The sequence below is a fragment of the Rhinoraja longicauda genome, chromosome 2 (assembly GCF_053455715.1).
Source record: "Rhinoraja longicauda isolate Sanriku21f chromosome 2, sRhiLon1.1, whole genome shotgun sequence".
Lineage (NCBI taxonomy): Eukaryota > Metazoa > Chordata > Chondrichthyes > Rajiformes > Arhynchobatidae > Rhinoraja > Rhinoraja longicauda.
In genome coordinates, this window is record NC_135954.1 from 41,098,085 (window position 1) to 41,123,332 (window position 25,248).

Sequence of the window (25,248 nt, forward strand, 5' to 3'; positions counted from 1 at the left end):
AAAAGGAACTGTAGATGTTGGTTTACACCGAAAATAGACACAAAAAGCTGGAGTAACTCAGGGGTTTAGGCATCATCTCTGCAGAACAGGAATAGGTGATATTTTGGGTCAAGGCCCTTCTCCATACCAAGGTTTTCAGACCAAGGATTTTGTTGCTTTTTACTCTGATTCTGGAAACAGATCTGTCATCCTGAGCACAGTAAATCATATGGGGAAGCACAAGGGCACAACTATGATAGCCAGTTGAAATTTTGCATGACGTCATTCCATATTCATTACAAATTTACTATTATGACCTCCATTATTTCTCTGCATCACAAAGCAAATGGACAACAGAAACTACAGAATATATATTAATTACATTGAAACTAAATTGAAGGATAAATGATGGGAGAAGGCAAAAGGATAACATCAGTAGTATCAAGAGGATTTTTTAATCCACTTTAAGGACATATGTGGTCTTATTTGATATCTCATTCAAAATATTGCACCTCTGACAGTACCTTGCATACCAGATTGGACAGTGCGCCACTGTGCATTCAAATCTCTGATGTGACACTGGAAACTACAACTACAGCCTTTATAAGAAAGGCACTGCCAGGAAGTTGATGCATAACCCATGTTATATAACAACCATAGCCAAAGTAAAGCTGATTTTTTGCTCAGTATCTAAAATATTTCCCCTGGTTATAAATCTTCCTTGCCAATGGAAGCATTTTATTTTCCTACCAGACCAAGTTGGGCCCAAACCAACTGCATTGGTGCAGCACCCTATCCTCCCCTCTCCCCCCTTTCCTCTCCCCCCTTCCCCACTCCCCCTCTCCCCCCCCCACTTCCACTCCCCTCTTGTCCCCCCCTCCTCTCTCCCCCCTCCTCCCCTCCCCTCACTCAGTTGTTGTCGGTTCTTTCGAGATCTCCCCAGTTGAGCCCACTCCCAGACATTTCTGCCTGGACACCTCTTCTGCAGCTGTTCCTGGGGCGACCTCTTTTCCTTTTTCCTTGCGGGTTCCATTTCAGGGCTTGCCGGGTGATATTTGTGGCAGGTTTTCTGAGGGTGGATCCATTCCAACTCCATTTTCTCCTTCGAATTTGTAAGTCAATGCGATCCTGGCTTGTTCTTTTCCACAGGTCCACATTGCTTACTTTGTCTCTCCTCCAGATGTTTAGTATTCTCCTGAGGCAGGTGTTAATGAATGTTTGCAGCCTGTTTGTTGTGTGTTTTGTTGTTTTCCATGTCTGATCCATACAGCATTAGCTGCTTCACATTTGAATTAAAGATGCGTATTTTGGTGTTGATTGAGATGTATTTTGAGCTCCAGATCTTCCTGAGCATGTTAAACACCACCCTAGCCTTATTGATTCTGCTTTTTATGTCTGCATCTGCCCCTCCGGTGGTGTCCACAACACTGCCTAGGTATGTGAATGTTTCTACCTCCTCCAGGGCAGTGCTGTGCATGAGGATAGGGTTGCTGGTTTTGGAGTGGATCTTCATCACCTGTGTCTTTGCTGTATTGGGTGTAAGGCCGTTTTGTTGCAGCTTGTAAGAGCCTGTCCGTCTTCTCTTGCATTTGTATCTGTGTGTGTGTGAAAGGAGAGCTATGTCGTCTGCAAAGTCTGCAGTCGTTTGCAGATGAATTTGAGGGTGCATGTGAATATTTGTTAAGTGGAAGAGTCGAGGACTATTGGAACATGGAAATGTATACCCATAGATCCCAAAAGTTAGCGTGATGGGTCTGTAGGTAGGTTGATAGGCGTATGGGAATAGATGATAAATGTACTATAAGAGCAGTTTAGTCTGTGGGAATACAATATTAGTTTACATCGAATGTTAAACACAGCTTATAGTTTCCGGCACTTCGCCTAATAGGAGAGTTATGGTTGTACCAGAGAGGATGTTCTAGATTTAAAAGGGTATTGCCAGATGATTTTTTTTGAGTGGTAGAAACTGAGGACAGCTGTAATTAAGAAGGATCTAGATAGAATTACAAGAAGAAACTTGTTCCTAAATTGGGGGTTCAAAAATCAAAGAGCACAGAAACAATGTGGATTAGAAGGCTGATGAGGGAGAATATTTTCACTGAGAAAGTGAAGTGGCTGGAATTTTTCCCTTGAAACAAGCACAATGGGCTGAATACACAATATTATAACTTTTCTGATTTCTGTGAGGTAGATAGAAGTTCAGGGCTGCACTCTTGTTGTGGTGGGACGGTTCTGTTGCCTGATAACAGCTGGGAAGAAACTGTCCCTAAATCTGGAGGTGTCTGGGACCTTTCATCAGAACTGAGGGAGAGAGAAAAGGATAGGGTAAGGAGAGCAAAATAAAACTGCATACATGCTTAATATGACTTATTGACAAAGCAGCGAGAGTGGACTGACAAAATATCAATGTTGCTCTGCTTTCCCTTCTATTTACTGTGTGTAAATAAACTACATAAACTCCAGTCATTAAAATTGTGCATTAATAATGCATTTTGCCATCTGGGAAGATTTAAACTGCATTAGATTGGATTGACAGTACATAAATAATGCAGTTGGTACCATCTTCAGTTCATCGACTTATTCCAGTTTTAAAATTTCTCTAACTATTTTAAAAGTCTGTAAGGGCAAGTCATGTCATGCGATTTTAGTTCCATGGGAGGTTTGCAGACTAATATAGATGCTAGTGCTTGAGTAATTTCTTTTTCCAATATGTTGGCCGAACTATGATCAAAATCATGTAAGAGTGTATTTTGTTGAAAAAAGGCCCCACATAATAAAAGCAGATTTAGGTCACACTCATTTTCAATTGATTGAAATTATTTTAGTTAAGGAAGTATTTTAAATTGTTTTCATTTAGCAATCATTTACTTGCTACTTCCGCATACTTCCTCTTGACGTATCAGATTCCTGATCCAGTCAACTCTTTCACATTCCCTCCTTGGTGCTGCCATGTACTCTTAACTCTTTCTCAATCAGTTAGTCCATTATTGCACATTGTTATGTCGATCATTGTCGATCAATTAGGGGATTGGACACATTAGAGGCAGGAAACATGTTCCCAATGTTGGGGGAGTCCAGAACAAGGGGCCACAGTTTAAGAATAAGGGGTAGGCCATTTAGAACGGAGATGAGGAAGAACTTTTTCAGTCAGAGAGTGGTGAAGGTGTGGAATTCTCTGCCTCAGAAGGCAGTGGAGGCCAGTTCATTGGATGCTTTCAAGAGAGAGCTGGATAGAGCTCTTAAGGATAGCGGAGTGAGGGGGTATGGGGAGAAGGCAGGAACGGGGTACTGTTTGAGAGTGATCAGCCATGATCGCATTGAATGGCGGTGCTGGCTCGAAGGGCTGAATGGCCTACTCCTGCACCTATTGTCTATTGTCTATTGTCATGTATACTGAGTATCTGAGCTTCATGCCAACAAGGAATTTCATTGTACCCTGATGTAATAAACTGATCTGAATTTGACCTATTTTTAGTTTCTTGAATTGTCAGATTGTTCTATTAGTGCGTTCTGTTGCTTGGTACCTTTATCTCTTTTGTTGTTTAATCTTAAACTAACTATCATAGAACTTCCCCTTTTGTTATTTTTTCCTCTCATTTATAAAATTATTCAGTCTTACGGCACAACTGACTTCATACCAACAACTGTGCAAATTTACATTAATTCCACCTTTTTTAAGCAAAACACTCTTCTGTGTTCCCATCAGATTTGATCGGGCATCGTCATGCTAGGGGCAAGTTACAGTGGCCAGTTAAACTTCCAACTAGCACATCTATCTTGGATGTGAGAAGAAACTGAAACACTTGAGGGATACCAACTTGATCACATGGAGAACATGCAAACTCTACATAGAGTAGCATTTGGAGGTCAGGATTGAAGCTGAGTCACTGAAGCTGTCACCAATTCTTCCATTGTGCTACTCTTTTCTTTATCTATACTTATTTAAATGATGCAATATCACAAACTTATTCCATTATTGCCTGAAAAGTAGAAGTTAATCACTCTACGCATTGCTGTGAAGAATTTTGAGATTTTTTTTACATGAGCAGTAATTTATTCTTATTTATCGGATCCTTTGATTTTAATTAATTTTAACTTTGACTTCCCATAATTCAGTAGTACCTTCATCTTGGTGATTCCTTTGGCTTAAACCTTTTCTTGGCAAGTTTACAGACATAAGTAAGGGTTTTTGATTATTCATATTATATAGTAAAACCACTTATTCCTCAATATTTATTATTTAATCATTAACTTTCAGATTTCTTTGTTTAGAAATCTCTGAGAATATCTGATGTGCTTCATCTTCATGCCCACAATAATGGAAAGCACATTTAAGGCAAAATTCCACATGTAAACTCTTAGACAAACTTAAATCATTATATTCTGATGCAAAGTCATGACCAAAATGGTCAATAGACAATAGACAATAGGTGCAGGAGTAGGCCATTCAGCCCTTCGAGCCAGCACCGCCATTCAATGCGATCATGGCTGATCACTCTCAATCAGTACCCCGTTCCTGCCTTCTCCCCATACCCCCTCACTCCGCTATCCTTAAGAGCTCTATCCAGCTCTCTCTTGAAAGCATCCAACGAACTGGCCTCCACTGCCTTCTGAGGCAGAGAATTCTTTCTTTTTTCACAGATACTTTCTTAACTGTTGAGTATATCTGGCATTTCCATTTCATGTTGTCAGAAGGTCTTTGGGATTAATCAATAGATTTTTGTGTGCATTCCATGCATGGTCAGACCATACACAAACATAAACCATACATGAGTATAACAGGTCATGCAAAAAAGAAAGATTGCACAATAGAGTGTGACAACTACAAAGAAAGTGCAGATAAGATTAAAAGTGTAAGGGCTGTAACAGGGTAGATTGGCAGATCAAATTTATGAGAAGCGTTCAAGAGTCTGATAACAGCAGAGAATAGGCTGTTCTTGAATCTTGTGGACAGTGCTTTGAAGCTTTTTTATTTCCTGCTTGGCATGGAGAAGGGGGAATGACTGGGGTATGATAATCGGGCTTGGAGTATGTTGGCTGCTTTCCTGAGGCAGCGTGAAGTGTAGATGGAGATGATGGGGAGGTTGGTTTGCAACTGGGCTACAACCACAACTCTCTGGAATTTTTTTTGTTATCTTGGGCAGAGCGGTTGCCAAACCTAGCTGCAAGGGATCCTGATATGATACTTTCCATGTTGCATCTTTAGAAATTGGCAAGAGACATTGGAGAAATGCTGAACTTCCTTAGTCTTTGTAGTAGATGTGCTTATTGGCTGTAACATCAATGTGGATGGGCCAGGACAAATTGTTGGTGAGAATTACCTCTAGGAATTTGATTTACCATCTCTACTTCAGCATTATTGATGCAAACTGTACTTCCTGAAGCTGATGATTTGCCCCTTTATTTTGCTGATGGAGGTTGTTGTCTTGATATAGTCACAAAGCTCTCTTATCTCCTTCCTGTATCCCCTTCCTGTTTGAGATCCAGCCCACCATGGGTGGAATCCACGTGTAAATGGAGTTAGAACAGAATTTGGCCGAACGGTATTTAGTATATAAAGAATATGATAAAGGGGCTGAGAACATATATCAAATATAATCATTTTCCCAGTCACTTATGGTTGCAATAGAATAGGGGTTATATTATTCGATCAGCAGCCAAAATTTGGGACCACTGATTGAGAGACACGGGTTAACATCCTATCATTCCAGCCAGGGAATTTAACTTCAAGTAATTAAGACTAGAATAAAAACAAGCCAAGATGAGTAAAGGTAATCGTAGAATTATTGGACTATTATAAATGTCCATCTGATTCAGTAATCTCCTCCAGGGAAGGAAACCTGCCATTCTTATCTGGGCCTTCTTGTGACTTCAGACTACCAATGTGCTTGGCCTGCAAATATCTTCTCTGTTCAGGAACAATTGGGGATGGACAATAATAAATGGCAGCATTGCCAGCTGCATCCACATTCTGTGAACGATTAAATATAAAACTGGCAATAAACAATTAAAAAGCTAATCAGCAACAACTTCAACAATGTGTTTATTTCAAAGATGACAGAACCCAACATTTTTGTGGCAAATTAGAGCCTGAAACATTTGCAGCCTTCCACCAGAAATCCTAGCTGAATGCTCCATCTCAATATCCTTCTAAGATTTCCATGACTGCTGAAGCCAATCGTCTGTTATTCGATTTATTTATGTAATGTCAAGACACGTCTGAGAGGACTGAATGCAATTAAGGCAATGGGACCATTCTGGCTGTAGTACTCTGCTTGCACTCCAGAATTAGCCAAGCTGTTCTAGTACAGTTATAATACTCCATCGGCCCAACACTGTGAAAAATTGTCTAGTTATATTCCATCTGCAAACAGCAGGGCCAATCTAAATTGGCTGGTTGCTGTCCAATCAATCTACTTTCAATAGTCAAAAAAGGGTAGTTGACGAAATTATTGGGCTGTATTTATTCCCCAATGATCTGTTCATTGATATCCATTTTGGCTTTCGACAGGACCATTGGCTCCAGGCTTCCTTATAGCCTTGGTCTAAAAAGGTACCAAAGTGCTGAATTCCCAAAGTGAGGGAACAGTAACCATCACTCAAATAAGTGGTTGAAGAAGGTGGCTCATCTCAGTCTTTTCAAGAGCAACAAGGGATTGGCAATAAATGCTGTCCACCAATGTCCACTTTCCAAAAAAATTGACTAAAAAAATTAGTAGGTTTTAGTTTAAACAAATTAAGTTGGCTTTTAAAATGGCCAGGCAAGAATGGCATGCAATTTATGTGATGGGGTAACACTGGTTATTGTTGTTCATATTTGTACTGTTGTTTTAACATCTTTCCACATGCTACTTAGAGGAATTTCTGTGCCTTGCATTCGTGAGTTTTGTATTATTTTGGCAGAACAAGTACACTACGCTAGTTAATCTATGATTTTGCATGTTTTAATCAAAATTGTATTTAATTTTGCGCTTTCATCATTGAAGCAGAAAATGCTGGAATTACCCTACAGATCAGACACCTTTTGCTAGAAACAATTAATGTTTCAGAATTACCTTTCATCGGTAATTCTCTTTAGTTCTAATTTCTTGGTACTACATTTGGATAACAATGTGAATTAAATTTTACCCGTGAATGAGGTATCCTGGTCTTCCTGCATTGAAAAATGTTACACTAAGATTCCTAAATCACCTTCGACGAAACACCTTAAACAGAGCCAACACCTTAAACAGAGCCATTGAATTGCATGTGAATTGCAGGATTTTGGATGCGTTTAAAAGGTTGAAGTGAATCAAGAAAGTAATCTCTTAAAGATATGGGAAATACTTTCAGTATTAATATCTGTTACTGCAATGTTTTATCATAAAATTTCTCTGATGGCATATTGTTGCTGAATATGATTATTCAGAATTAACGATTAACTTTTGTGTACGTAAGTTCATGTGTTCATGGGTTAATCACAAAGTGCTGGAGGAAATCAACGGGTCAGGCAGCAACTGTGGAGGGATTGGGCCATGACATTTTGAGGCCGTCCTCTTCAGTCTGAATAGTCGCCTCTCCATTACCTCCACAGTTGCTGCTTGACCTGCTGACCTCCTCAGCATTGTGTGTTCGACTCAAGATTCCAGCATCTGCAGTTCCTTGTGTCTCCAGGTCCATGGATTGTTATTTTAAAATTATTTGTGGGGCTGCTTCAAGTACTGCTCATTTTTATCAAGAAAACTTAATGGGTTAACTAAAAACAAGTTTGAAACTGGTTGGCAGCAGAATAATGTGCTTTCATAATTTTCATCTTTTAGGTGCTGACCTACTGAGTTCATGAAGTGTTAAATCAGATATTACTTATCGATTTGGAGTCAAGTTTACCCACCGGTGAGTTCGCTTGTATCCAATTAGAAGTCTATTTTGCAAGCTGGAGGTTAATTAAACTGATATTTTGCAAAATATATTTACTGTGGGCATGTCATAAGCATTGAACAGTGTATAGCATTGCCTGTGTGACGTGAACTTTGAAGATCAAAATATTGTAGTCTTGAAATTGGATCTTTATGTGCAAATCAACCAAAACTAGGTAATCTCTTGTGATCATTTTTGGATTAAACAATGCGCATCAATAAATTGGGCCAGTGACTTCCCAGCACTTAATGTCATAAGGATTCAGACTGTGCCCATTTCAGCCTTTAATTTTCTTTTTTAAATGTCAGACTGTTAGAAACTGTCATATTTTGTTTTTAATAATCAAATGGAGGAATCAAATTGAAAATTATTAATCACTCACATGCTAATTCCAGGTCCTTCAACACTGGGTAAAAGATAGCAACAAATTACTGTGTAGGAAGGAACTGCAGATGCTAGTTTAAACTGAAGATAGACACAAAAAGCTGGAGTAACTCAGCGGGTCAGGCAGCTGAAGAAGGATCTCGACCTGAAACGTCACCTATTCAATTTGTCCAGGGATGCTGTCTGACCAGCTGAGTTACTCCAGCTTTTTGTATCAACAAATTAATCCTTGTTCAATTACTGAAATGACATTTTTACAACTGCTTTCAGTGGTTTACAGCTCACCCTGATTTTATTTTTGTGAGAACATAAAATGTATTTGTGCACTGCTTATATGTGGATTTTTGCAACTAGTGGAGAGACTGTGATATATCTTCTGACTCTTATGGCACACAAGAGCACCCTCCTGGCATGTCCAGGTATCTTTTCCAAATCAGAAGTGTCTTTAGTTTATTGCAGCCTCTCTCCACTTTGGCAGCCACAATGTGTGTTGCTGCCGTATCATTAATTTGTTCGTTTTGCCGTTAAGTATTGATTCCACTTTAGGCTTATTATTTTCTTGTAGACAAGGTAGGGTTTTAGCATGAAATGGCACGATTGTATAATGCACCAAACAAGGGTACACTATCCAGCTTCCTCAACATGATGAATTTATTTGTATTAATCTTATAAATTGTCCACAGAGTTCCCTGTCTTTTATGTTAGAATGATGCTATGAGGATCATGCAGGGTGCCTTGTACAGGTTGGGTGAGTAGGAAGATGCTTGAGGAAGATGCAGTTTAATGTGGATAAATGTGAGGTTATCCACTTTGGTGGCAAGAACAGGAAGGCAGATTATTATCTGAATGGTGTCATTAGGAAAAGGGGAAGTGCAGCGAGACCTGGGTGTCCTTGTACATCATTCACTGAAAGTAAGCATGCAGGTACAGCAGGCAGTGAAGAAAGCTAATGGCATGTTGGCCTTCATAACAAGAGGAGTTGAGTATAGGAGCAAAGATGTCCTTCTGCAGTTGTACAGGGCCCTGGTGAGACCACACGGGGAATATTGTGTGCAGTTTTGGTCTCCAAATTTGTGGAAGAACATTCGTGCTATTGAGGGAGTACAGCATAGGTTCACGGGATTGCCGGGATGGCGAGACTGTCATATGTTGAAAGAATGGAGCTACTGGGCTTGTATACACTGGAATTTAGAAGGATGAGAGGGGATCTTATTGAAACATAAAACTATTAAGGGATTGGACACGCTAGAGGCAGGAAACATGTTCTCGATGTTGGGGCAGCAGCAGAGGGTCCATCAAGATGGCTGTCGCCACCGATCGCAGCGCGCTCCACGCACGGCGCCTTGCTCAGTGGCTTTTCCCTGTCCCCCTTCGCCCTCCCAAGGCCCCGGGGGACAGCCCCCGCCCAGCAATGGGTCCATGCCGTCACCACCGATTGCAGCCGAGCTGCAGGAGAAGCTTCGGGTCCATGCCTGGCCTGCAGGAGAGGCCTGCAGGAGCAACGGGGCCGAGGTCAGTGGCTTTTCCCTGTCCCCCCTCGCCCGCTCACGGCCGCCCACGGCCCCCCATCCCTCCTCAACCCCTCTTATCACCCCCCTCCCATCACCCCCCCCTCCCTCAGCCGCGCACACAGGACCTCCTGCAGCAGAGATTTGCACCCAACGGGTGTACACCCGTCTAGTGATCACTAAACGACATTCTCCTCTCCTCCGACGCTGGCAACCTCAACATCCTCATCCTACTTGACCTCAGCGCCGCCTTTGACACCATAAATCACTCCATTCTCCTCACCCGACTTGAAACCTCCCTTAACATCACCGGCACAGCCCTATCCTGGTTCAAATCTTACCTCTCTGACAGACACCAGTTCATCTCCATTAACAACTGTAAATCCCCCACCGCTCCCCTCCCCCAAGGTGTCACCCAAGGCTCAGTCCTTGGCCCCCTCCTCTTCATCCTCTACCTGTTCCCCCTTGGTCAATTAATCCGCCGTCATGGTCTCAACTTCCACTGCTTCGCCGATGATATCCAGCTCCTCATCTCCACCAAGTCAATCTCCCCCACCACACACTCTACACTGACAAACTGCATCACTGAAATAAAATCTTGTCTTCAATCAAACTTCCTCAAACTCAATTGCAACAAATCTGAAATCATCATCATTGGTCCAAAAACGCTCACCAAATCCACCCAAAACTTCATCCTCAACATTGATGGTCTCCCAGTATCCACCTCACCTCACATCCGGAATCTTGGAATCATCCTTGATCAAACCCTCTCCTTCGACAAACACATCAAACACATCACAAAGACAGCCTTCTTCCACCTCAAAAACATTGCCCGTCTCCGTCCATCCCTCTCCTCCACAGCTGCAGAAACCCTCATCCACGCCTTCATCACCTCCCGTCTGGACTACTGCAACAGCCTCCTCTATGGCGCACCCTCAAAAATCATCAATAAACTTCAATACATTCAAAACTCCGCTGCCCGTCTACTCACACACACCTCGATCCGTGACCATATCACCCCCGTCCTTTATAAACTCCACTGGCTCCCCATCCCCCAGAGAATCCAGTACAAAATCCTCCTCATAACCTACAAAGCCCTCCATAACCTGGCCCCATCCTACCTGACCGACCTCCTCCACAGGCACACTCCCACCTGCCGCTGCCAATCTCCTATCCCCCCACATCCGGACCAAACTCAGATCCTGGGGGGACAGGGCTTTCTCCATCGCTGCTCCCACCCTATGGAACTCACTACCCCAAACCGTTAGAGACTCCTCCACACTCACCACATTCAAAACATCGCTGAAGTCTCACCTGTTCCGTACTGCCTTCAACCACTGAAGGTCACCTCACCTTCTGTCTCCTTTCTCTGTTCAGTTATTTATTTACTTATTTATCTATTTATTCATTTCCCTATGTTCTCAAAATCTCTGTAAAGCGTCTTTGAGTATATGAAAAGCGCTATATAAATAAAATGCATTATTATTATTATTATTAAATTCTCCAAGCATAATCTATTTTTTTGTTTTGCTACATACCTGCAAGCCTGAGGCAGCAGCCCTTAACTCATCTGGTGACAATTCCATTCTGTGATAGGTAGTGATGCAAAGAAAATGGTCATTGCAAGTTGAGTGAATTTGGAAACTGAGATAAAGAAATAATTAACTGCAACCACTTTTAAAGGAAATAATAGTTCAAATTTGTTTTAAGAAATTAATTCATTTTGCTTATGTTGTTCCTTGTGTGACCAATATAATTACAAAGATACCCTTCTGAATTTAAATACGTTTTTGTTTTACATTTTTCTCTATGGTGCTTTCCATTATGTATGACTTCAACCATAGAGAGTCATAAAGTGATACAGTGTGGAAACTAGCCCTTCGGTCCAACTTGCCCACACCGGCCAACATGTCCCAGCTGCACTAGCCCCATCTGCCTGCGTTTGGTTCATATCCCTCCAAAGTTGTCCATCCATGTACGTGTCTTAACTTTTTCTTAAATGTTGGAATAGTCCCAGCCTCAACTACCTCCTGTGGCAGCTTGTTCCATACACCCACCATCCTTTGTGTGAAAATGTTATCCCTCAGATTCCTATTAAATCTTTTCCCCTTCACCTTGAACCTATGTCCTCTGGTCCACGATTTCCCCTATTCTGGACAAGAGATTCTGTGCATCTACCCTATCTATTCCTCTCATGATTTTATACACATCTATAAAATCACCCCTCATCCTCCTGTGCTCCAAAGAATAGAACCCCAGGCTACTCAACCTCTCCCTATAGTTCACACCCTCTAGTCCTGTCCTGGCAATGTCCTCGTAAATCTTCTCTGAACCATTTCAAGCTTGACAATATCTTTCCTATAACATGGTGCCCAGAACTGAACACAATACTCTAAATGCGGTCTCACCAATGTCTTATACAACTTTGTACAAACCATTATACACCAACCACATTGGTTTTCCCAGTAGCTCTGAGTAGCCTTTGCAAACTTACACAGAAGAAATTTCAAGATATTTTCTTCACTCATTCAGGATTGATTCTTTACGATTTTTTGAAATATATATCAACAAACTAAGAATGTAGTTCTTAGCTGAGTCGAAATGATCATGTATTCATTATGTTTCACCAAGCAATACTGACCATATCAAAACTTTGTTTGGCAAGGCAGTAAACATGGTGTGTAACACAATTTGTAAGAACTAATGCAAGAAATGTCTTATATGTACTATAAATTAATTCAATTTATTTAAAAGTAACTTGTTTCGGTTCAAGTTGATTCAAGATGACTAAGTTTTCACTATTTTATTTTTGTTGGCAACTAATCTAAATGTAACTTCTGGATTTATGAGGATGCGGTCTGGTTTGGCAAACTCTCAATTCCCTTTAGAGAGTGGTTAAACAGTGATTAATCATTGTTTCTTTACCAAGTATGCAGGGAAAAGGGAAACCTGCATCACATACCTCTGAAGCAATTAATCCCTGTGATCTTTGCCAGCCTCTTCCTGATGATAAGTCTAAATACAAAACTGTGCCTAATTTATTGAATCATGCATGGCAAAAAGTATAAGATGTATCATTTATTTCCCATTATTTTGCCAAGCAGAAAATGAAAACTTGCCATTTCTAAGAGTGCCACACACTGTACGTGGATAACAAATTAAGTGCGCTAGGTAGCTGTGATTACAATGTAGCAACTACTGCTATTTTTTCAACTTGCGCATCTGGTGCGCTTTTTTCATTCACTTGCTGGCATTTTTTAGTGATTGTGGCATAAATCATTTTGCTAATCAGAAGCACAAGTGACTGAGAGTCATTTCTTCTTTGCACAATAGAAAAAACATATGGCTTTCCAGTCATCTCTGGTAAACAAAAAAACATTGACATGAAGGTTTGTTGCTTTTTGATAGGAAAAATGGGCAGCATGCTCTACTTTGTAGCCCAAATCCTGAAAGTCAGCTCTTTTTTTTGTTTTAGGCCTTGATGTAATTTTAATAAGAAATCCATCGAGATCAACAATAAAGGTAAAACAGATACAATTTTTAAGCTGTAGAGTTCACAATTGTCGACGGTGTTTTATCAGCACCATTCTTCCCTCAAGCAGAGATCTATTTATATTTTAGGTGGAGGAAAAAGTGATTTTTTTTTTTGTATTCAGGTCCTTTAGAAAATAATTTTAAAGAGATAACCTAAGTTAAATTAATTTCTAGATGACTGTCATGCTTCATAACTATTGTTTAATTTAACTTTGAAATATTTTTCAAGGTTTGTATTATGGAAAAGACAGTAAATTTAATAAACACTCAGCTTTATTATGTGCTCTGTTTCTACACTGTGTTGGATGAACTGGTTAGTCGTGACTCAATTAATCACAAATTCCCTCTGAATCAGAAAATTGTGGTTTCAAATCCCACTCCAGAAACTTGAGTACACAATCTAAATGACATTTTAGTGCAGAACTGAGGGAATGCTGAGTTGTCACAAATGAGCCATGATACAATTGCAAATTCAGGCTCTGTCTGCTTGTCCCCTTTAGTTATTGGATGTGATCACCTGGTGCTATTTTGATGTAGTGAAGGAGAATTCCATCCAGTATTCTACCAAATGATTTAACCATTAACCAAAATTACCTTCTGGTGTGTGTAGAAAAAAAATCTATAAATACATTTTAAAAGGTGCACACCATGGACAAATTGGCTCCAGCACTTCCTATATTATAACAGTGATTGTACTCAAAAGGCACTGTCCTTTTCAGTCCCTTGGGATTGAGGATGATTTGCTTTCACTCTGGATTTATGGGTGCTAAAATGGCTGATGAGGCAAATGTGAGAACTGCAGACTGTTCCACAGCAGATGCATCTGTAGGTGGTTTGTGGGTGGGTGGATCCATTTATTTTACTCATAATTCGGGGCTTCTGTGTATTTCTGATACATGGACTTGAGGTTTACAATACATTCCCGAATGTTGCTCCTTCACCTGAATGGTCATGGGCCAAGGATTCCCAAGCGTCAATGGAGATATACATTTTTTCAAGTAGGCTTTTTGGCATATCCTTGAATCTTTTTGTCTGTCTGCTTGATAATCTCTTTTTGTGATAGAACTCTAAACTGTATTTCTATTAAAGAAGTAGGGTGTTGGTCCAGGGAATCCTGTAGCCTGCTCAATGGGGCTAATTATGTGCATTAGGGCCTCTGCTAGATTTGTTGACCTGGGAGATGATACTGGCATTAATTTGAGTATCCTTACTGTAGATTCAGAAGATTTTGCAGCGGTGGCATTATTGCTATCTCTTCAATACATAAAATTAGAAATTTGTTATTTTTGGTTAGAAATTTGCATCTATCTTAATAAAGGATTTCTGGATCAATTATTTCAAGCACGCTTTGTATTTGCATTGCATCACATCTACTTTGTACCAATTCGCTCCAACTTGTGTTTGAATCAACTACCTGAAAGATTACACTTTTTAACCACGGGTAAACATGGGGATCACTACATATCAGGAATTAGGGATCAGATTCCATGCATTATCCATTCTCTAAGTGATTTTGATTTAGAGAAATTGTACTGTAGAAACAGTATGATATGTGTGACATTAATATTTGGCCTTCATTTTTAGTCATCTCTGTGAAAATTGTGGGAAGCACTGTTGAATAAAGATGGCAGATTTTCTTCTGTAGAGAAGATCAGTGAATTAGATTGGGGTTTTGCTGAAAGTCCAGTCATTTTACTGTTACTGTGACTGACATTAGCTTTTTACGATCCACATTTTATTTAATTATTTGATTTAAAATTCCCTCAGTGTCACAATATAATTTGAACTTGTAAATCTGGGTCGATGGTACAGAATCGAGTCCAATAACTTTATCATAAAGCAACATGTCTTTCCAACTATACCATAAATACTGTAACTCCTGTACCAGTCTTTCAGGCAGCTGCCAAAAGGTGTTATGCCTTTTGGGGAAATTGTCGGACATTGAGGAGGATTACATGTGAAATGAGTGTTTGAAGTGCTTATGTTTGCCTCAGACGATGAGCAATTTCTTGAATTGCTTTAGTTCCAACCTTCCAGGTAATTGGTGAATATTCTATCATCAGCATTCGACAGAGGATGGCGTCAATGTGCCCTGCCCTGGAAGTCAGCGAGCACCAAAGCGAAAGCACTCCAACCATTCGAGTCATACCTTACACGACGACCGGGGTGGTTGTGGGTGGTGAATTACCCCAACTCCACGACACCACATGGGAGTCCCAGGAGAATGTCTGGACCCAATCATATTTGGATGTTTGGTCATTGACTTTTCTTCCACCATAATGTGAGAAGTAGGGGCGTTTGATAACTGCACAATGTAAACTACCACTCAAAATGACAAAGTAAATGAAGAAGCCCATGCCTGCATGCAGCAGGTTCTGGAAACATTCCAGATGTATTGATAGGTGGCAAGTAACATTCAAACCTTAGAAATGCCTGGCAAAGAACATTTCCCACAACTCTCTATCCAATGGGCTTACTATTGTTGAGTCCCAAATTGTCAATAATATAATGATACCGTGCATTCAGAAATTATTCACACCCCTTCACTTTTTCCACGTTTTGTTACGTTACAGCCTTATTTTTAAATGGATTAAATTCTTTTTTTTATCATCAATAAAATCGAGTCCAATAACTTTATCATAAAGCAACATGTCTTTCCAACTATACCATATACCATTGGGGCGTGGCTGTGTTCTGCAGCTGCGGCTCACCGGCAGTCTCTCCGTTTTTTTGTTGTGTTTTTTTGTCATTGTTGATGTTAAATGTACGTTTTGTTTTATTTTTAATTCTGTGTATGTAGGGGGGTGGTGGGGGGGTTGGGGGAAACCTTTTTTTAAATCTCCTCCTCAACGGAGATGCGACCTTTACCGTGTCGTATCTCCGTTCGCGCAACGGCCTAACATCGTGGAGTCGGCGGCCTCCAGCTGGGATCGACCTCGAAGACTCCGGTCGCAGGGCCTGGACTTACCATCTCGGAGGCTTCGGCCGTGGGCCCTGCAGACCGCAACATCGGGAGCTCGCAGGTCCCTGGCTGGCGACCGGCTTTTGGGAGCTCCAGCCGTAGCAGCTTCGACCGCCCCGAAGCACGAGGCACGATCAACCCGCCCGCAGGCCCTTCATCACCCTGCGTGGCTCGGCCGCAGCACTTTACATCGCCCGGTGGGGGCTCAGGACTCTCATCGCCCTGCGTGGCTCGGCCGCGGCATTTTCCATCGCCCGGTGGGGGCTCAGGACTTTCATCGGCCTGCTCGGCTCGACCCTGGGACTTTCCATCGCCCGGTGGGGGCTTCAAGGGGTTGGGAGCCTCGATCGCCTCGTGGCGCCACGGGAGAAGAACGAGGAGGAGATAAGACTTTGCCTTCCATCACAGTGAGGGTATGCCTAGAGCAATCACTGTGATGGCTGTTTTGTGTAAAAAATTGTATCTGTGTGTCTTGTGTTCTTTAATGTCTACTGCCGGACCCTGACGTGAGAGGACGCTGGCGTTGATTATTCGCCGCTTTTCCGTCAGGATAGTTTGTCTGTTTGTCTGTTTGTTTCTATGTTAATTGTATTTGTAAAGCGCTTTGTGCATGTGTTAAGGCGCTATATAAAATAAATATATTATTATTATTATTATTATATGAACTCCTGTACCAGTCTTTCAGGCAGCTGCCCCATAATAAAAAAGTGACACAATACCCCATAATAAAAAAGTGAAAACAGGTGTTTAGAAATTTTTGCAAAGTGATTAAAAATAAATAACTGAAATATCACATTTACATAGGTATTCAGACCCGTTGCTATGACACTCAAAATTAAGCTTAGGTTCATCCTGTTTCCATTGATTATCCTTGAGATGTTTCTACAACTTGATTGGAGTCCACCAGTGGTAAATTAAATTGATTGGACATGATTTGGAAAGGCACACACCTGTCTACATAAGGTTCCACAGTTAACAGTGCATTTCAGAGCAAAAACCAAGCCATGAAGACAAAGGAATTGTCCGTAGACCTCCGAGACAGGATTGTGTCGAGACGCAGATCTGGGAAAAGGTATAAAACAATTTCTGCATCATTGCAGGTCCAGAAGAGCACAGTGGGCCTCCGTCATTCTTAAATGGAAGAACTTTGGAACGACCAGGACTCTTCATAGAGCTGGCCGCCCGGCCAAACTGAGCAATCGGGGAAGAAGGGCCCTGGTAAGGGAGGTGACCAAGAACCCGATGGTCATTCTGACAGAACTCCAGAGTTCCTCTGTGAAGATTGGAGAACCTTCCAGAACGACAACCATATCTGCAGCACTCCACCAATCAACCCTTTATGGTAGAGTGGCCAGACGGAAGCCTCAGTAAAAGGGACATGACTGCCCGCTTGGAGTCTGATGAAACCAAGATTGAACTCTTTGGTCAGAATGCCAAGCGTCACGTCTGGTGGAATCCAGGCACCGCTCATCACCTGGGCAATTCCATACCTACGGTGAAGCATGGTGGTGGCAGCATCATGCTGTGGGGATGTTTTTCAGCAGCAGGAACTGGGAGACTAGTCAGGATCGAGGGAAAGATGAACGGTGCAAAGTACAGAGAGATCCTTGATGAAAACCTGCTCCAGAGCGCTCTGGACCACAGACTGGGGCGGAGGGAGGTTCACCTTCCAACAGGACAACGACCCTAAGCACACAGCCAAGACAACGCAGGAGTGGCTTCATAACAAGCCTGTGAATGTCCTTGAGTGGCCCAACCAGAGCCCGGACTTGAACCCGATCGAACATCTCTGGAAGGACCTGAAAATAGCTGTGCGTCGACGCTCCCCATCCAACCTGACAGAGCTTGAGAGGATCTGCAGAGAAGAATGGGAGAAATTACCCAAATACAGGTGTGCCAAGCTTGTAGCGTCATACCCAAGAAGACTTGAGGCTGTAATCGATGCCAAAGGTGCCTCAACAAAGTACTGAGTAAAGGGTCTAAACACCTATTTTCGCTTTTTTATTATGGGGTATTGTGTGTAGATTGATGATTAAAAAAAAAGAATTTAATCCATTTTAAAATAACAAAATGTGGAAAAAGTGAAGGGGTCTGAATACTTTCTGAATGCACTGTATATATGCATTTAGATAGACAGGGGCTAATTAAAGATAGGCAGCATGGTTTTGTGTGTGGGAGATTGTGTCTTATGAATTTGATGGAATTATTTAAAGAAGTAACTAAAAAGGTTGACCAGGGCAAGGCTGTAGAAGTCATAGACATTGCGTATCTGGACTTCAGCAAGGCCTTTGATAAGGGTTCTGCATGGTAGGCTGATTTGGAAGGTTATATCTCAAAGGATCCAGGGAGATCTTGCTAATTGGATAGAGAATTAGCTTAATGGAGGGAGCAGAGGATGGAAGGCTTTTTTTTGAACTGGATGCCTGTGACGAGCAGTGTGATTTATACCAGTTTTGAGGAGAATGTACAAGGCATGATTAGTAAGTTTGCAAACGCGTTATCTAGGGCTTCTGTGTATTTCTGATTCATGCACTCGAGGTTTTCAATACTTTCCCGAATGTTGCTCCTTCACCTGAATGGTCATGGTCCAAGGATTCCCAAGGGTCAGTGGAGATGGGCCTGCCCAATCTCTTCCTATCACGGCTACATCTTCAGAAATCTTCTGTACTCTTTCCAGCTCCCAAAATTCACATTATCTAGATTAAACTCCATCTGCCATTTCTTAACCCATCTTACTCAAATAAAAATATTACCCTTTAGCATAACACTACTCTCTGCTTTTCATGCATTTAATTGCTCTGGACTGTATAATTCCAAAGTGTTCCTGCATGTTTACTCTCTTCTCTGAAACTCTGAGTTCATTTGAAACATTGCTGACCATATCCAATTTTTCATCATGTACCGCATATACCATCCAGTGTTTTTGCTGATAAGCACTGACCTTCTTGGTAAACATGCTGCTTTTAGAACTGTTGACAGTTCCTACCATATTCTTGCACCCAATATCCCACCCACCCTCCTCCATTTCTTTCAAGCCATAACCTGCGGCTATATCTGTACTCCTTTATTTTTGGCCTCCTGATCAGGCCTGCGTTAAATTGGCAACTTTTTTGTTTTTCCTTTCATCCGTGTGATGTGACTCTTGTCAACACGTCTTGATTGTCGATGTTGGAGCCCTTCTTTAACCAGTGTGGCACAGCGATGGAGTAACTGCCTTACAGCGCTTGCAGTGCTGGAGACCTGGGTTCGATCCCGACTATGGGTGCTGTCTATACGGAGTTTGTACGTTCTCCCCATGACCGCGTGGGTTTTCCCCAAGGTCCAAAGACGTACAGGTTTGTTGGTTAATTGGCTTCGTATAAGGGTAAATTGTCCCTGGTGTGTGTAGGATAGTGTTAATGTGCGGGGATTACAGGTCGGTGCGAGCTCACTGGGCCGAAGGGTCTGTTTCCACAATGTATCTCTAAACTAAACAAAACATTGCAGTCCATGCAGTTAAGATCCCACAATACTGTTAGGTAGGGATAATATTTTGTTTATTTTAATATCAGTCCTCATTATAAAATGATCTGGAAATTATAGTTAATTTTGCTGCAATCTCTATCTCTGAATAGTTAGTAATAACTCCAAATTTTATTACATATCTTATTGCAGGCAAATTGTTGATATAAGATTTTATGTTAAGTTCACATTGCCTTTTTCTATTCTTGTGTCATTCCTTGGTACAAATGTGATTTAGTTTTATTTGAACATATTTTCAAATATTAATTTTTACAAAGTACCATATTAGTGCAAGATCTTTTCCTTTTACTGGAAGATGCTTTGAAATTGAATAATCTATAATGTATATATTAGTGTGTTTATCAGGCAGTGATCTTAATTAGATGGCTTAATATGTAACTGCCAAGGTTTACCAGCTCACGTTGCTCCACCATGAAGTTCACAGTGGAGATTTTGTTCTGTTAATGGTGTTTTGTTTGATGCTGGAAATAAGCCTGATGAATGCTTGATAGTGAGTTTTATTGATATTTAATAATAATTGCACTGTGATTAATAATTATCCAGTAATCTTTTAAGTACTCCAATTAAAGTTCAGATAATCACTTTTGCATGCTTCTGTATCTTTAACAACCAAGAGTTTGGTGAAAATACTGAAGTATTATGTTGGTAGAATAAGCTGAAATTTGCCAGCTGGTGTTACACTGGGGAATCAGTTATCATGGCGTAGAACTTTTCAATTCACTGGACATTCTACATCTGAAGAATGAGGGACATAAATGTATTTCTTGTTTTAAGGACTTAGAACATCCTTTTTTTCCAAAATTAGTATTTCATAAAATATATGTCCATAACCAGGAATCACAATCTTCAATTAGAATTTATTTTTAAACTGCAGATTCTGCGACTTTGAAATTCAAACAAAATATTGACAACACTCAAAATGTAATAACTAGGAACATATATATTGAAAACACTCAGCAGTTCAAGCAGCATCTCTGGAAAGAGGATTAGAGTTAACGTTTGAGGTCGGGGAGCCTTCATCAGCACAGAGTCTGATGAAGGGTCTCGGACCTGCAATGTTAAATTTATTTCACTTTCGACAGATAATGCCTGATGTGCTGCTTCCAGCATTTTCTGTTTTCATTATTAAAGTCTTAAAATAAGGGCTTAGCCATGAGGAGAAATGCCTTTACTAAAGAGTAGTAAATCAAGGGGACTATGGAGGCTCAATTGCTGAGTATATTCAGACAAGAGATCAATAAGATTGATAGATATTAAAGGAATCAAGGGATATGGGATTATTGCAGAAAAGTATTGGACAGAAAAGAGATCAGCCAAGATGAAGGCACAAAGATTCTTTCTATTTCTCATATGAGCATTTAATTGCATTTTAATAGTCATAAGTCTCTGGATATCTCCTAACTTTTCCTTTTGTCAAATCCTGCCACCGAGATTGGTCCTCCACATCTGGTGCCAACAGGCAGCAGTTTTGGTTGGCAGGCTGTTTCTAAAAAATCTGGCATGTTGTATTTTCCCCTCTGAGAATCGCCCATGATCGAGAATCCATTCTCTGCTGAGATTGGATGGACATCCATTTCCATGTTTTTGTCATTATCATTGAAAACTATGAGAATGATCTGTGTTACTTTGGATTTGTTTCAAGCCCAGGAGAAATATCTCTGAAGCAATGCCAACACAATTCTATCTTTTAGGTAAATCATATGACATAGCAGGGTGCTGTCTCTTCAATGTTGACAGATGTAGCAATGCGTTATGGTTCCATTGTTTTGGTGCAAATATTAGTTTACTGATGTAGGAACTATGGTGAGACTCCAGAATATATTTGATTACCATATTTATATAAATACCACTGCACATCAAAAATAAATCGTTATTTGTGAAGTACTTTGAGAATTTATTTTGCTTTATTGGTGAATTTTTGTCCATTCAGCTTTTTCAAAGATCAACAAAAGAAAAATATCTCCTTAAGAGATCTCACTCCTGCTTTTCCCAGAAGTCTTTTTGCCAGTTTGTTCCCAAAGGTTTCCTGTGTGGCTGAAAGATACGAGCACAAACAAAAAGAGCAGGAGTAGATCACCAGGCTGCTCAGTCATTCAGTACGATCATGGCTGACATTGTGTAGGAAGGAACTGCAGATGCTGGTTTAAACCGAGGGTGGACATGTAAAGCTGGAGTAACTCAATGGGACAGGCAGCATCTCTGGAGAGAAGGAATGGGTGACGTGGTCGAGACTGATGTATGCTGGTTTCAATTCCTCTTCTATGTTTGTTCCCGACAGCCCTTAATTACTTGATCTTTCAAGTATTTATCTATCTCTTCCTTAAATGTATCTAATGCTCTGGCCTCCACCACCCTCCAAGGCAGAGAATTCCAGACATTCACTACACTCTAAAATACTGTTCTTTTAACACTGTTTGAAAGAAAAAGATTTGACATCATAGAATGTTGTCATTAACGCTTGATGAAGCAGTTTTACAAACAAAAATAGAACAAATTGTTACTGTGCTTGACCCTTTGAATCTGAGCAGATGTAATGTGTTTGGAAACTTCATGGCAGAATACTATTTTCACTCATTAATGCTTATATGAATTTGAAATGTTTACTGACTTTACATGAATAAAATCAGACCTTTTCAATTTATTTAAATCTTGCATTCATTTAAATTAGTCTATAAAACAGGAGATTTATTATTGCAAAATTATAAAGAAGAGGTTGTTTTAATGATTTTATTACCTTAAATATTTCCGTCTTGTAACAGGTATTCATTAGTTGTATTTGCTAACATGTAACTAAGATGCTTCTATTGAGGCATTTTGAAAAATACAATAATTTAATTCCTATTTTAGTTTTTGCTATTAAATGTAGACCATTTGTTACGTGTAAAATTTAAGTTGCCTCTTGCATTGAAATATTAAAGTGGTTCCATCATTGCAGCAGTACCGATTTTGGAATGTTGAATCTGGCTAAAAGTCATATCCATAAGAATAGATTTGTGTATATGTAAATGTATTGTAAATGTATCCTCTTTTCTTGAATGTGTTCGAAACAAATGCATTTTTATGATGAGTAATCAAATATATAATTAACACAGGACAATCCACCAAAACAGGGAAGTTTCTCTGGCATATAACTACTGTATTGAAAATGACTTCACATATTTGTATTAATGTATTCAAGGCTGTAGAGGGAAAGTTAATTTTCCAGCTTAAATATTTAATTCAAGCTTAAAATTTAGCCTGTAATTAGAGCTCCCAAATGGCAAGAACATGGGGTATTTGTCCATTTTAATTAGATTGTTGTTTACCTATTAATTATATAGCATATCTTGTCACATAGTTTTGATGATAACAGATGGTGCTAGGAGTTGGTGAAGGTTTCAACAAAATAAAAATTCACATGATTTATTAAGTTGCACTTTATTATTGACTGCTTTACGCTAATCAGATCATGCAATTTTGAAACATTCAAAGCGTTTTTAAATTTAATTTGGTTGATAGCTGTGAGAATTCTATATTTTAAAGTTATCTTTGATATGATGAATACATCAAGCTCATTATTTAAAATATATTGTTTTTTTAAGAAACACTATTGTGATACAGCCTTTAAAATATCTTTCTAAGTTTTTAATGTGAGTCAAAATGGATGGGTGCATTAATGTTCTGTTTGGTTCTGTGTGACAACAGTAAAAGAATGTTAAAAATATTTTTCATTAGTTACATTCTTTTTAGTTTAGGATTGTTAAGTAATAATTCTGAACTAACAACATTGTTATGATTTCTCATTGTGCCAAATTTTCTTCACAAGAAGTACAGAAGCAGTAACTGCAGAATATTTACACCCAGTTTAGGATGGAACCCTTTGACTAAAGAAATTGAGTGTCTTTGATTTGTAATTACCCCATCACTCATGGCACTCTTGCTTTTGTGCTTTAAACTGGATTTTTTGTCAACTATTTCCCCCCTTACCATCCCACCGGATCTCTTTAATTTCTTTGCTCTCATCCTTAATAATCCGCCCTATTGAAATCACCCCTATTAACGTATCTTAACAATGCCATTCCTGACTTACTATCTAACTTTAGTTTATAATGCTCCTGTGAAAAAGCAGTTCATAAGTTCAACTTTCTGTTGATGATCACACTAGCCATGGCATGATGTTTTCACTTTTGACTGACAGTTTATGTCTAAGTAGTTTAATGCATTTATCATTCTTTCCTTCTCAGGTTTCCAACTGCTTAATCAAGCTGTCATTTTTGACCTAGTGCCTTTAGGTGGTGCTGTCGGTAAGTATCTTTCAAACATATTACTATTTCTTTTCCACAGGGTGAGATTCATATAAATTCAATAGCAGCTTTCCAATGGCTTTGCTCGCATTAGTAAAAGTATGCATCCTTACTTGACATCTTTCTGTTGATACTTCTGTCTGTTGTACTTTCTTTCCTCCTTGCTGATGTTCAGTCGTAATCATATCTGTCGCTTTGATATTAGTCCTACTATCATCCTCTTTTACCTTTAATCATCCTAGTTCTAGATGACCCTAATTACCCTAGATCCCCGCCCCTCTACCTTTGTTGTTTACCTCACTTTTACCTGACGCTATACTTTTTTGAAAGCTGTTAATCTTTTACATCGATGATGTGTTGTGTAATAGTTTCTTTTAGCCATGGTAGAAACAGTTCAAATAACAATTCCTAACACTGCTTTTATTTCAAATTGCCAGAAATTTGTTTTTATTTTATATTTCATCTTTTCTGTCTGCATCTTACGCCTAGTTCCTAATCTAAGTTATTTTCTCTGGTTTTTGTTTTGTTTTCTCGGCTCCGCTCCATAGGTAAGAAATGATGCGTAGCTTGTGGTTGTGTCGCAGGATGCAAAGTAGGGTGGGGATCTAAAAGTGCTGTCTTTGGCAAAATGTTGTTATTAGGACATAGTGCATTATTGTTATCAATTGATATCTGCATTCAAAGGTATTTTGAAGGGATTTCTTTGCACAACAGAAGCCTTTGCATATATGCAGCCCTTATGGTGGTAACATGTAGGGGGTTTCCAGGATTTTAATATTGAACATAACAATTAATCAGAAACTCCATATGCTTTATAAATGACACTGCTTCTACGTCTATTGCTTTTATGGTATTGGTGGTAGAGTTGGGTGGTACTTTGGAAATAAGTTGAGTTGCTTAAGATATATCAAGTAGAGTGCCAGAAAGGTGGTTCAGCGAACTGCTCTTTTGCTTCTTGGTCTGTCAAGAAGAAACAAAATGCCCTTTTTTCGATGGCTCATCTGAGGTACTCGGCAGGATGTTCACATCAAGGCAAAGGCTAAGAAGCAATGCAAAATGGTAGGAGGCGGTGAGAGGGAGAAGATAAATGAAAAGGGTAGTTTTAAAGAGTTTTATTTTAAAGATGATATTGTGGGAGATGACAAGATGTAGAGGAATAAATGAAGGTGATTCTGCATGC

The 25,248-nt window shown here is 40.0% G+C and overlaps 1 protein-coding gene across 1 annotated transcript in view; it reads left to right on the forward strand.

Moving 5' to 3' along the window:
• Window positions 1-25,248, forward strand: part of tbc1d5 (TBC1 domain family, member 5) — a 331,916-nt gene that overhangs the window by 58,507 nt on the left and 248,161 nt on the right. The window contains exons 2-3 of the mRNA XM_078418008.1: window positions 7,779-7,851; window positions 24,009-24,068. The gene's annotated coding sequence lies outside the window, so the exon portion shown is untranslated. The remainder of the gene's footprint in view (window positions 1-7,778; window positions 7,852-24,008; window positions 24,069-25,248) is intronic.